We start from the raw sequence: 11,207 nt of genomic DNA, 5'->3' as shown, positions 1-11,207 counted from the left end.
GGAATCAGAAATGAGGGGAAGGGACTGTGGCATGACCACCCCCACTGGGGTGCTTTCCCACTCCTGGGCATGCGCATGTGCTCATGAGAGAAAACAGTGGGGGAGAGCCCGCAATCCCTTCCCCTTGGGAGTTTTAGTGCCTGCATGCACACACAGGCCCAGCCTGTTCTTCCAGCCACTGGGTCCTAGGCTTGAGCTGTGTGATTGGCCATGTGGGATCCTTCCGCTGTAACTACCCACCACCGGCTAGCCCCCACTCCAGCAACGGAGCACAAAAGAACAAGGTGGTCTTGCTGCCGAGTCTGGGTCTCTGCAGGGGGACGCCCTCTCTCCGCTGAGCCCTGCTGGGGCAACCTCCCTAAGGATTCCACCCACCATTGCCAGCTCTCAGATCAGAAGCCCTGGGTTTGCCTCTCTCCCCAGGCGGTGTGACCTTGAGATGCCACAGTACCTACCGGGGTTCGCTTTCCTCATCCGCAGATCGGGGCTCCTACACTGATCTCACAGGACCACAGGTGGTTTCAGCAGAGTCCTGGAGGACACAGCAGCCCGTTGAGGGTAGGCACACAATGGTACCCATGAGTGACCCTGGCCCACTACCCCACCCACCCCTGGGGCCAGGCTCAAGTTAACACTTCCCCCAAGTTGCCTTTATTTTTTAAGAGGTCCCCCCCCCCCTTAGCACATGTGCTCTCACCAAAGAGAGAGAGAGAGACAGTGAGAGGGAAAGTGAGAAATCACTCCCCAGGGAGATGGCAACACCGCAATCCCTTTTCCTCCATTCTCCTCCCAGGATCTTGGCACGCACACACATGTGCCCGGTGTGATATTTGAGCCACCCAGTAGAGGACTTGAACTGCGGTTGGCCCGTGGCAGTCCAGCAACATACCTGCTGCCATCTGCCTCCCCCAAAGTTGCCTTTAAACCAGAACCTGTCTGCCTGAGCTGGGCTTGTCATTTTTGGTCTCAGGGCTAGAGGTGTCTGTCCTGCAACTGCACGGTCCCCCAAGCTGCTCTGGCTGGTGGGGACACACCTGCCATCTTGGGGTCCTGGAGCCCCTGAACAGAGTAGGGGCAGAGCTTGGCCATGCTCCGCTGGAGCCCTCTAGGACCCCGTCTGTGGACCACCTTCACAGAGGCACTGTGCCCCCCAGGCTCAGCTTCGTTGGGTGTGAAGTGGGGCCGAGAGGCCTCTGCCCAGCTGCCCTGTGGGGGTGTCAACGAGTCTCAGGGTACAGGCTGGGGAGGGTGGGGCCCGATCACCCTGCAGTCTTCCATCCCCTCACTTTCCCTTTTTGGCCTGCTTGCCGGGAGTTCCCTTTAGACTTCTCGGCTGGGAGCGGGAGGAAGGGTCCCTGTGTGCAGAGGGGGTGGACAGTTCCTGCAAAGCGCGTGGGAGAACTTATGGGGTAGGGCCCAGGGCTTGGCGTCCGGCTGGGGTGGCCTCCTGTGGCAGCTTCTGCAGTGGGAAATGGGACACTGCCACTTGGGAGCCACTCGAGCTTCTTCCCAGTAGGAAGGGGGCAGCTGCTGGCCGGCCAACCCACCCTCCATTACTGCGCCTCCTCCCTCAAAGCTCATGCCCACTGTCTCCACCCTCATGAGGTCTTCCCTATCCCCACTGAAAAGAGGTACCCAGTGGTGGCAGGTGCTACAGTACCTGGGCCTGCCCTGGGAATCATGGCCTTCGGGTGTGGCTATGAACCCCCAGCCACTGCGGTTCTGCCCAGGACTCCCGCTGCACCCTGCTGCTGGCCTGAGTGGGAGGTTGGCCATGGGGTGCAGGCTCCTCAGAGCAGCCCTGGGCAGGGATCTCGGGGGAGGGGTTGTGGCCAGGCCTCCTGCTGGACAGAGCTCCAGTTCACAGGCTGCCTGCTGACTGCCCTCTATCGGCTCCGGCTCCGCTCCCCGCAGCGCTCCCCGCAGCGCTTCCCAGGAGGGCTTCACCGAGCCTGCTCTCCTGGCCAAGGGCAGTGGGGGAACCTGATAGCCCGTCCAAGTGCACCCCGGGAGCCCCCAGCGGGCAGCACAGGAGCTAAGAAGTGCGTGGCTGGCGAGGCGGTGGTGCAGCTGAAACATGGTGCTGGGCCCACCTGGGAGGGTCCGGGTTCGGGGTTCGAGTCTCGGAGTCTCCCTGGACGAGCCGGGTGCATGTGCTGTGTGGCCTGTGATCAGGCTGGCTGAGGCTGGAGGTGGATTGCAGCGTGAGAACCCTTAGGGGCACCTGTCTCTGTCTCTCTGATGGAGAAAATAAGAAATAAACACAGTGCTCAGTAATGACCCCTGGTGCTGCGGCAGGGTCCTCCCTGCCCCGGTGACACCCCCCCCCACGCACTCTCCTGGCTCCTGTAGTCTGGGTCCTGCCCCCCCACCAGTCTTAGCCTTTCTGTAGCTCTGCTTTCCCTCCTGCTCCTGCCGGCTGCAGCCCCCACCGCCCACTCACGCATCAGCTGTGTGGTCTTGGGCTAGTCCCTACACCGCCTGGTCCTCCGAGTGCTCAGCCCCAAGTGCGGGGATCTGTGGCCTTCCCACGGCCAAAGCCCCGAGACCGACTGGGCTAGGAATCCCAGGTCTCATGGTGCTGGCCAGACATCTATGGGAGGCAGGGCTGAAGGCTGGGGGGGTCAGGCGCCTTCATCAAGGGATCTGGGGTGAAGGCTGCTGGGGCGGGGTGCTGCCCTCCTGGTTGACGGTCCCAGGAGAGTCCTTGTGGGGCTGTCAGTCATCCGTCTTAGGCCAAAGCACGTGGAGGGTGGGAAGGGGTGAATGGAGGGGCCACCGACAGAGTTGGGGAAGGGCACCCCAGAAGTAGAGCACATTGTGCTGCTCACACCCCACAGGCTGTGCCCCTGTCACACGGTCCCCTCTGGGCCCCCGGAGCCTGGGAAGGTAGTCCTCCTACAGACCCCCAGGTACCCCACACTCCTAACACCCCATGACCGCACACGAGAGGAATCAAGGTGGGCTCAGGGCCCTGCGCGGTGCCGTGGTGACACTGAGGCTGGCCCACGGGGAGGTCCCTAGTGAGGGGTGGACGTGGATGCACAACCATGTGGGGCTGGCTGAGGCTGGGGTGGGCCAGGGTGTCAAGACCTGCCGTGGGTCCTTGCTCTCTCTCTTACTCATGGGAATTACAAAAGGACCAGCCCTGTGGCCTGGTGGTTGGGGGGCCTGGCTCCTACGTGGCTGACTGAGGGGATCAAAGCCTGACCCTGATGGTTTCGAAAACATGCCGAGTACATGTGCGTACATGCCCCACGCCCCAGCTGCACGGAGGAGGAGGGCTTGTGGTGTGCTTTCTCTCTCTTCTTCTGTCTCTCTGTCTCTCTTTGGCAAGTACACGTGCCCTCTGGAAACAGAAAAAGAACTGGAGGAGCCCTACCAATTCCCACCACGAGTTGGGAGGACAAAATGTTACTAGGCAGAAACAGGATTCTTCTTTTGGCGAGTCTTTGTATGAGAAAATACGTGGAGGATTCTGTGGGTGTGCTCTGGGGTCGTGCCAGGGGGGCCCACATGGCACAGGGAGACGTGGGAAGCTGAAGTTTTTCTGGTCTGGTCCAGAGCATCCTGGGGTGGGGAGCGGTGGAGGAAGGGACGAGACGTGGCCAGAGAGAGGAGACCCTCACCACGAAGCCCATCCATCTCCAGTCCTCAGCGAGGGTCTAAGCCACTCTGTGGCTGGGAGGGGTGTCGGCGAGCAAGGAGAGGGTGCTGGGCGGGCGTGGGGCTCACAGGCAGAGCCACAGAGAGGGACACTGGAGCAAGGGAGGGGAGGGGGTCTAAACACCTCCTGGGAATTTCAGGAGGAGGGTGGAGAAAGTCCAATTTCCCTCTTAGGGAGTCGAGAGGTTTCATTTTAAATACTAGCGGGGTGTCCAGGAGGCAGCGGGCCGGCTTCCTTTCACCCCACGTGTGTTTGAAGGCTGGCCCCAGGCCGGGCGTGGACACGGGCGTCCTTGCGCGTTTCATCGGCAGCCGTCGGCTCGGCTGCTGGCTGGCGCTGGCTGCACACGCTCGCCCCAGCAAATAGCCCATTCCTGTGAGGCGGCTCGGGTGGCATTTCAGATTTTAGACCATTTCCTTGGGCAGGATTCCCAGAACAGAAGTGGGGCAAAGGGAAGCACATTTTCCTGCAAGGGCCATGGGGTGGATAGCCGTGGCATGGACAGCTGTGTTGCAGACAGCCGCGCGGCCTCCTGGCTGAGTGGTCAGCAAACCCGCCACCTGCAGAGCCCACGAGAAACCTTTTACTGCTGGGAGGGTGGGCTAGTTTGGCTTCGTCTTTGTGTTGTTGTTGTTAGAGAGATTTTTGCTACAGGGAGCTGCACTTGCTGGAGAGAGAGAGACAGAAAGTGAGAAATCGCCCCCGGGGGGATTGCCACGCTGCAATCCCTTCTCCTCCCTTCTCCCCTTGGCACTTTGGGCATGCATGCACACGCACAATCGGCCTCAGTTTCAAGCTGCCTGATCCAAGACTCAAACCATGGTTGGTTATGTGGAAGTCCAGTGCCCTAACCACTGTGCCACCTGCTGGTCCCCTCCTTGGAGTTTTCTTCTTCTTTTTTTCCTGGCAAGAGGGCACATGGGCTCTCCAGAGAGACGGAGAGAAGGAGAAGGCTGGCTCTGAAGGCTTGGGAAAGTGCACTGGCACATGTAGGCTTGTGCCCAAGTCCCGGCAGGACGGGCGGTGAAGAAGGGACTGTGGTATGACCATACACCACTGCGGGCTGCTTTTGGCTTGCTCTCTCTGGCTCTGGCCAGCCCATCTTGCAGTGGTTAAGTGCTGATCATGGAGAACCAGATCCCACACGGCCAACTGTGGTTTGAGACCCGGTTTGCGCTTGAAAAACAGCAGATACACATGCGCGTGTGCCCCGGGTTCTGACAGGATGAGAAGCAGGGGAGAAGGGCTGCGGCGTGACCGCGCCCTGTTGGGGTGATCCCTGTCTTCCTGGTGAGTGCACCCACTGACGAGAGACGACGGACTCACGCGTTTGAAGATGTTTTGTGAGTTTTAATTGATGGTAACGATTGCCCTTATCCAGTATCAAATTAGTTCATCTTCCAGGCTGGCTCCCGAGCCCTTGGACATGGCCGGGAGGTCTCTGAGAGTACAGCTGCTGAAAGGTTTGCCAAGGTGCTCCAAACTTGAGCCTTGCTCTAAGAGCCCAAGGCCCTTCTCATGAGAAGTGGGTTTTTGTTTTCTTCTTTTCCCCCAATAATTATTTTATTTAACTTCATTTATTTATTTTAATTTGACCAGAGACGCAGAGAGAGAGAGAGTGTGAGAAAGTGAGACAGCAAGGCGCCAGGTCCAGGACTTAAACCGCGGTCAGCCATGTGGGAGTCCAGCGTTCTTAGCCACTACACCAATGCGAAGTGGTCTTTAACAGCCACAACCTGGGTTCAAGGGCTACCCTGTGTTACTGTGCGAGTCATCGTTTCTACGTCATTATGTCTTCTTTCTTTTTACTAGAGGGTGTGTGCATTCGCCAGAGAGAGGCAGGGAGAAGGGGAGAGGAGAAAGCGTCTCCCATGGAGACGGTCATGCTACAACCCCACCTCTTCCATCTTCTTCCTTGGGATTTTGGGCACACACACACGCGCACACGCACCTGCACACACACCTGGTATGATTCTCAAGCTGCTGGGTGTGGAGCGTGAACCATACCGTCGGCCACGTGGCATCCGGTTGCCTTAACCACCAGGCCACAGAGCAGACCCTGCGTCATTATTTCAAACTGGTGCTTTTGGTTAAAATCGAGGCCTGCCAGACTTTCACTTAGCTGCTGGAATCTATCTGCATCTTCTTTCTCCAGGCAAGAATCTGGCTCTTTATAACACTGGATTAATATGAAGGGACTTCAAAAAGTTTATGAAAAATGGAATTAAAGAATGAGTATAGTTTGGTGCAAATAAATTGAAATTCCTGTTTTGGCCACAGGGTGTGTTCACAGGCCAGAGACGGAGAGACAGAGACAGAGACAGAGAGAGGAGAAAGTACCACCCAGTGGGGCGTGGTCACACCACAATCCCTTCTCCTCTATCTCTGATCCTGTTGAGACTTGGGGCATGCACACACATGCACTTGGTGGGTTTTCAAGCCACTAGGGTCCAGGATTCCGACCATGTGGTTAGCCAAGTGGAATGTGCCTCCCTTAAGCACCTGGCCATAGGACTAGCCACATAGTTTTTACATAGTACTCATTTTCCATAACATTTTTGAAGATCCCTTGTAGAGTTACAAAGCCGTGTACTTGAATCCACTGTATTTGCACAAAACAACAAAACAGTACCACCACCACCACCACCACCACCACCACCACCACCACCACCAATGCAATGACCGGAAACCGTTTGAAGTGATTTTTTTCAGGGCCCGCAGGTGGCGTGGTGGTTATGGCACTGGACTCCCACGTGGCCAGCAAAGTTGGAGCCCCAGACCTGACAGCTTGCAAACCTTGCCTGGAGCATGCGTGTGTACTCCAAATCCCAGGAGGAGAATGGAGGAGAAGGGATTGCGGTGTGGCCATTCCCCTGGGGGTGATTTCTCATTTTCCCTCTCTCTGTCTCTCTCCAGCAATTGCACATGCCCTATGGCAAAAATTTTCTTAAAAAAAATTTTCCCCCTGCATTTCTTTTTTTTTTTTTGAGGGGGGGTACATTGTATTAGAGATGTGTAATTAAAATAAGGTGCTTTTTTTTTTTTTTGAGAGGATTTTGCTATAGAGAGCATACGCTTGGCAGAAAGAAGAAATCACCCCCCAGGGGGGATGGTCACGCCGCAATCCCTTCTCCTCCATTCTCCTCTCAAGATCTTCGGCATGCACGCACACGTGCACGGCGTGAGTTTAAGCCATAGGGTCAGAGACCACTAACCCGCGCTCAACTCCTTGGGAGTCCAGCGGCCTAGCCATTACGCTAACTGCTGGTCCCAAATTATGGTACTTTAAAGTCTCTTGAGGGCCAGCTGGTGGATGTCGGATAAAGTGGCTGGATCCCACATGGCTGACTGTGCTGTTCAAGTCCCAGGCCTAGTAGCTTGAAAAACATGCTGGGCACTTAGCGTGTGCCCCAAATCCCCAGGGAGAGCGGAGGGGAAGGGACTTGATATGGCCATGCCCCTGGGGGTGGGTACTTTCTCACTTTCCTTCTCTCTCTATCCCTGTCTCTGGTGTGCACACATGCCCTATAAGGAAGAATGGATGGAAGGATAGAAGGAAAGGACAGAGAAAGACAGACAGAAAAAGACTCCCTTGAGGACCGGCTCTGTCCCGGCCTGCGGGACCGTGGAACAGGTTCCCTGGGGGAGGGAGTGAGAGATGGGACAAACACACGCACACACACACAAGGCGCTGGTCAAGTCGTCGACTTCCATCTACTTCCATTTATTCAGGAAAAATGGCGAGTTACATAGAGCTGGTGAGCACCAATTGGCTGCCCGAAATGCAAATGAGATAGAACAGCATGAACCAATCATTGATGTGGGTGGATCTCTCCCGTTGCCTAGAAACCCAACCACTTCCGGGGAGAAAGGTTGGTCACATGATTTGAGAAAAGATTTGCTCAGTGAGGAAGTGAAGCCTAATGGTTTCCAAGATGGTGGATAGCTCGAGATGGCTTCCGTATGCAGTGCTCGCCACACGGCTCCATGAGCTGGTGGTTGAGGCAGCTGGGTCACACAGAGCTGACATGGTTCAAGTCCTAGGTCTGGCAGCTTGAGGAACACCCTGTGTGTGTGTGTGTGTGTGTGTGTGTGTGCATGTGTGTCCAAGATCCAGAGAGGAGGGAGGTGGAGGAGAAGGGATGGAGGCATGGCTGCCCCCATGGAGGGTGCTTTCTCCTTCCCCCGTCAGTGTGTCTCTCTGGTGAGCACAGGTGCCCTCGGCAAAGAGAAAAAGTCCCTTTCTCTATGTGGTTGCCAAACCAGGATACACAGGTTCGTTTGTTTCTCTTTGCTTTCAGCGTTTAGGGAATGTATAAAAATTTCATTTTGTAAATACATAGGCACTTACATGGTCCTAAATCAAATCTGCAAAGCGAGTTATAGTTGGAAGAGTCCAGCTTCTATCCCTGTCTGTTCTCCCTGCCCCACTCCTCCCCACAGAGCACCCACGTATCGGGAATGGAGAGTGCGGCGGCGGGGAGACACGAAGCCCTGCAAGCCCGACCCCAGTGGGAGGGTCCCAGCCTGTGCCCGGAGACCTCCCTGAGTGCACTGGGCTCACATTGCCCGTGACCTGGGCTGGCTGGCGTGGATCACAGCCTCAAGACCCTGTGGGGCATGCTGGCTCCATCTCTCTCTCATGGTGAAAAAGCTACCTAATTATTACGTATGGCTTGTCTTTCCTGGTAGTCGCAACACAGTCACCAATCTGTCAATATCCAAACCATTGGGGGGGCGGCCCTGCCCCTCCCCTGGAATCTGGGGGTCTTATGACTGCTTCAGCTCACAGGGGGTAGCACTAAGCATCCTTGGGGACCCTCACGTTGGGTAGTGAAATGCCATCGAGCCTCTGCCTGGCTCACTTGGAGCCTCCTGAGCCACCATGGGGAGAAGTTCAGCCACTCTAAGACCCCGTTGTGGGAGAGGCCGTATGCAGGCACCCGCCTGGGTCCTGGCTGAGCCCACTCCCAGCCACTGCCAAGCACCAGCTGTAGGTGGATGGGCTGACCTCCATCAATGCCATGTGGCAGAGTAACCCACCCAGCCAGCCCCGGCCGAGTTCCCGACCCACGAAATCATTTCTCTGATAAAACAATTGCTCAAGCTAGCTGGCAGGGTTGCTTATTGTGCCGCAATAGACTATGGGGACAGCCTCCCTTTTTCTCTGTAGAGGTGTGTGCCCTCCCCGTTACTAGAGAGATGCAGCTAGCATCTGACAGCATTCTCGTCCCGTGCTCCTCCCTAGGCCGTGTGTTCTGGCTGCTGCTCCGGGAGACTCAGCACACAGCTGGCTTTTGCTTTGTTAGCCAATCGAACAATCTCTTTTCTATTAATAGGTGAGTTAAGACCGCATAATCAATATGTTTAGCCTCAGTTCTATTTTTTTATGTTACATTTATACCTATGAATGTAAGTCTGTTAAACAAATTGTCCTTAGTACGGTTTTTATTTTTCTCTTTTATTATATCTTTTGGTCCTTAGGAAGGTTCATATTTTTGTTCAAACGATTACTTTCTTCTTTCTTTTCTTTTTTCCTTTTTTTTTTGTCAGAGAGTACATGCACTCTCCAGAGACAGAGAGAGAAAACCCTCTCAATGGGCTGTGGTCTTGCCACCATCTTTTCTCCTCTGGTTTTCCATCCTGTCGGGATTTGGGGCAAACACGTGCTTGTGTCTGCCAGGGCCGGGATTTGGCGCACGCGGTCAGCCATGTAGGATCTGGCTGCCTCAGACCACTGGGCCGGGTCTTTTCTATACGTTTAACGCTCACCACCAGCCCTCACGGACGCTTCCTGAGTCACTTTGTTGTCTGAAGCTTCTTTTCTAACAGGGTCCCTAGAAGGTGCTCAGAACAGCATCCTGGGTACTCTTGAATCTTGACCGCTGCCAGGCCTCGCTGCTTGAATATCAGTGTGAGTACAGAGATGCCGTCTCAGCTCACACTCTGTCCTTAACAATGCACACACCCACTCCCTCACCCTCTGGCGTGAAGTTGGTGTGGGTAAGTCTAAAGGACTACCTGAATTTCCTGATGGGCGACTCGATCATTTCCTGAATTTTCCTGGATTCTCACCGGCATCCATAGAACTGCATCATAGAATAAGCTTCTCTATGGATGTTCTGGTCAGTTTTTCCAGATATACAACAGTGCTTCAAGTTGTGTGTTTGTTCAGTTTGTTGCTATAGGGCACATGTGAGGGGAGAGAGAGTGAGGCGAGAGAGAGAGAGAGAGAGAAATCATGCCCCTGGGGGATGGCCATGCCACAATCCCTTCTCCTCTATTCTCAAGATTTTAGACATGCACATGGGTGCTTTTCAGGCTGCCATGTCCGGGACTCAAACTGTGCAGTTGGCCATGTGGGATCCAGTTGCCAGCCACCTGCTGGCCCTCAGGTTCTTGCTGTTTGATTCCTGAGCTTTAGTTTCCTTCAACAACTACTATTATACATATGCTAGACCATTTGCCTGTCGTCCAGTCATTTTTTCCTCAGTCCTCTATAGCTTGTCCATATATTTTTGTTTTAAATTGTCCCACCATTTTCTTTTCTTTTCTTTTTTATTTTTTTGAGAGAGGGAGAATTTTGCTACAGGGTATGTGTGCTTGCTGGAGAGACAGAAAGAGACAGACGTAAAGTGAGAAATCACCCCCACCCCACCCCACAGAGGGGATGGTCACGCCACAGTCCCTCCTCCTCTATGCTCCTCTGGGGATCTTGGGCACGCACACACACATGCCTGGCATGTTTTAAGCCACCGGGTCCAGGACTGGAACTGCGGTCAACTACGTGGGAGTCCAGCGACGACATAATCATTATACCCTCTGTTGGTCCCATCCACCACTTTATCTTCTAATTCTCATTTCTTATCTCCCAAGATTATTGGCCCTGGTGTTCCTTCCAGTTTAACCTTCATTCTTTTTTTATTTTTTTTTTGAGAGGTTTTTACTATAGGGTGCGTGCACTTGCCAGACAGACAGAGAGAGACGTAGAGACAGAAAGCGAGAAATCAGGCCCCAAGGGGAAGGCCACGCCGCAATCCCTTCTCCTCCATTCTCCTCTCAGGATCTTGGGCACGCACGCACATGCACCCGGCGTGAGTTTAAGCCATCGGGTCCGGGACTCGAACCACGGTCGACTACATGGGAGTCCAGCGACATAGCCATTACGCTAACTGCTGGTCCCAACCTTCATTCTGAAATGAAGTTTTCTTTTATTTCTATTCTTTCTTCCTGTGTTTGCGGGCATGCACATCTGGAACCATTCATTATCTGTCAGGGTACTTTTTTTGATTCCCATTTCCTTACAATAACCATATACATAATCTCCAACAGAGAGCGTTACATTCTTTTGTTTATTAAATGTTCCTTTGCTTTGCCCAACTGTGTACTCTACCACCCATTTCCTTCCCTCAGTCTCAGGTAATTACACTTATTCTCTCTTTTTTTTTTTTTTGCAGAGTTTTTTTTTTTTTTTTTCGCTATAGGGCACGTGCGCTCGCCAGACAGACAGAGAGAGACATAGAGACAGAAAGCGAGAAAT

Source organism: Tupaia chinensis, unplaced genomic scaffold (assembly GCF_000334495.1).
Source record: "Tupaia chinensis unplaced genomic scaffold, TupChi_1.0 Scaffold138725_1, whole genome shotgun sequence".
NCBI classification, from domain to species: domain Eukaryota; kingdom Metazoa; phylum Chordata; class Mammalia; order Scandentia; family Tupaiidae; genus Tupaia; species Tupaia belangeri.
The sequence above is the reverse complement of the archived record's forward strand: the minus strand, read 5'-3'. Positions refer to the sequence as shown.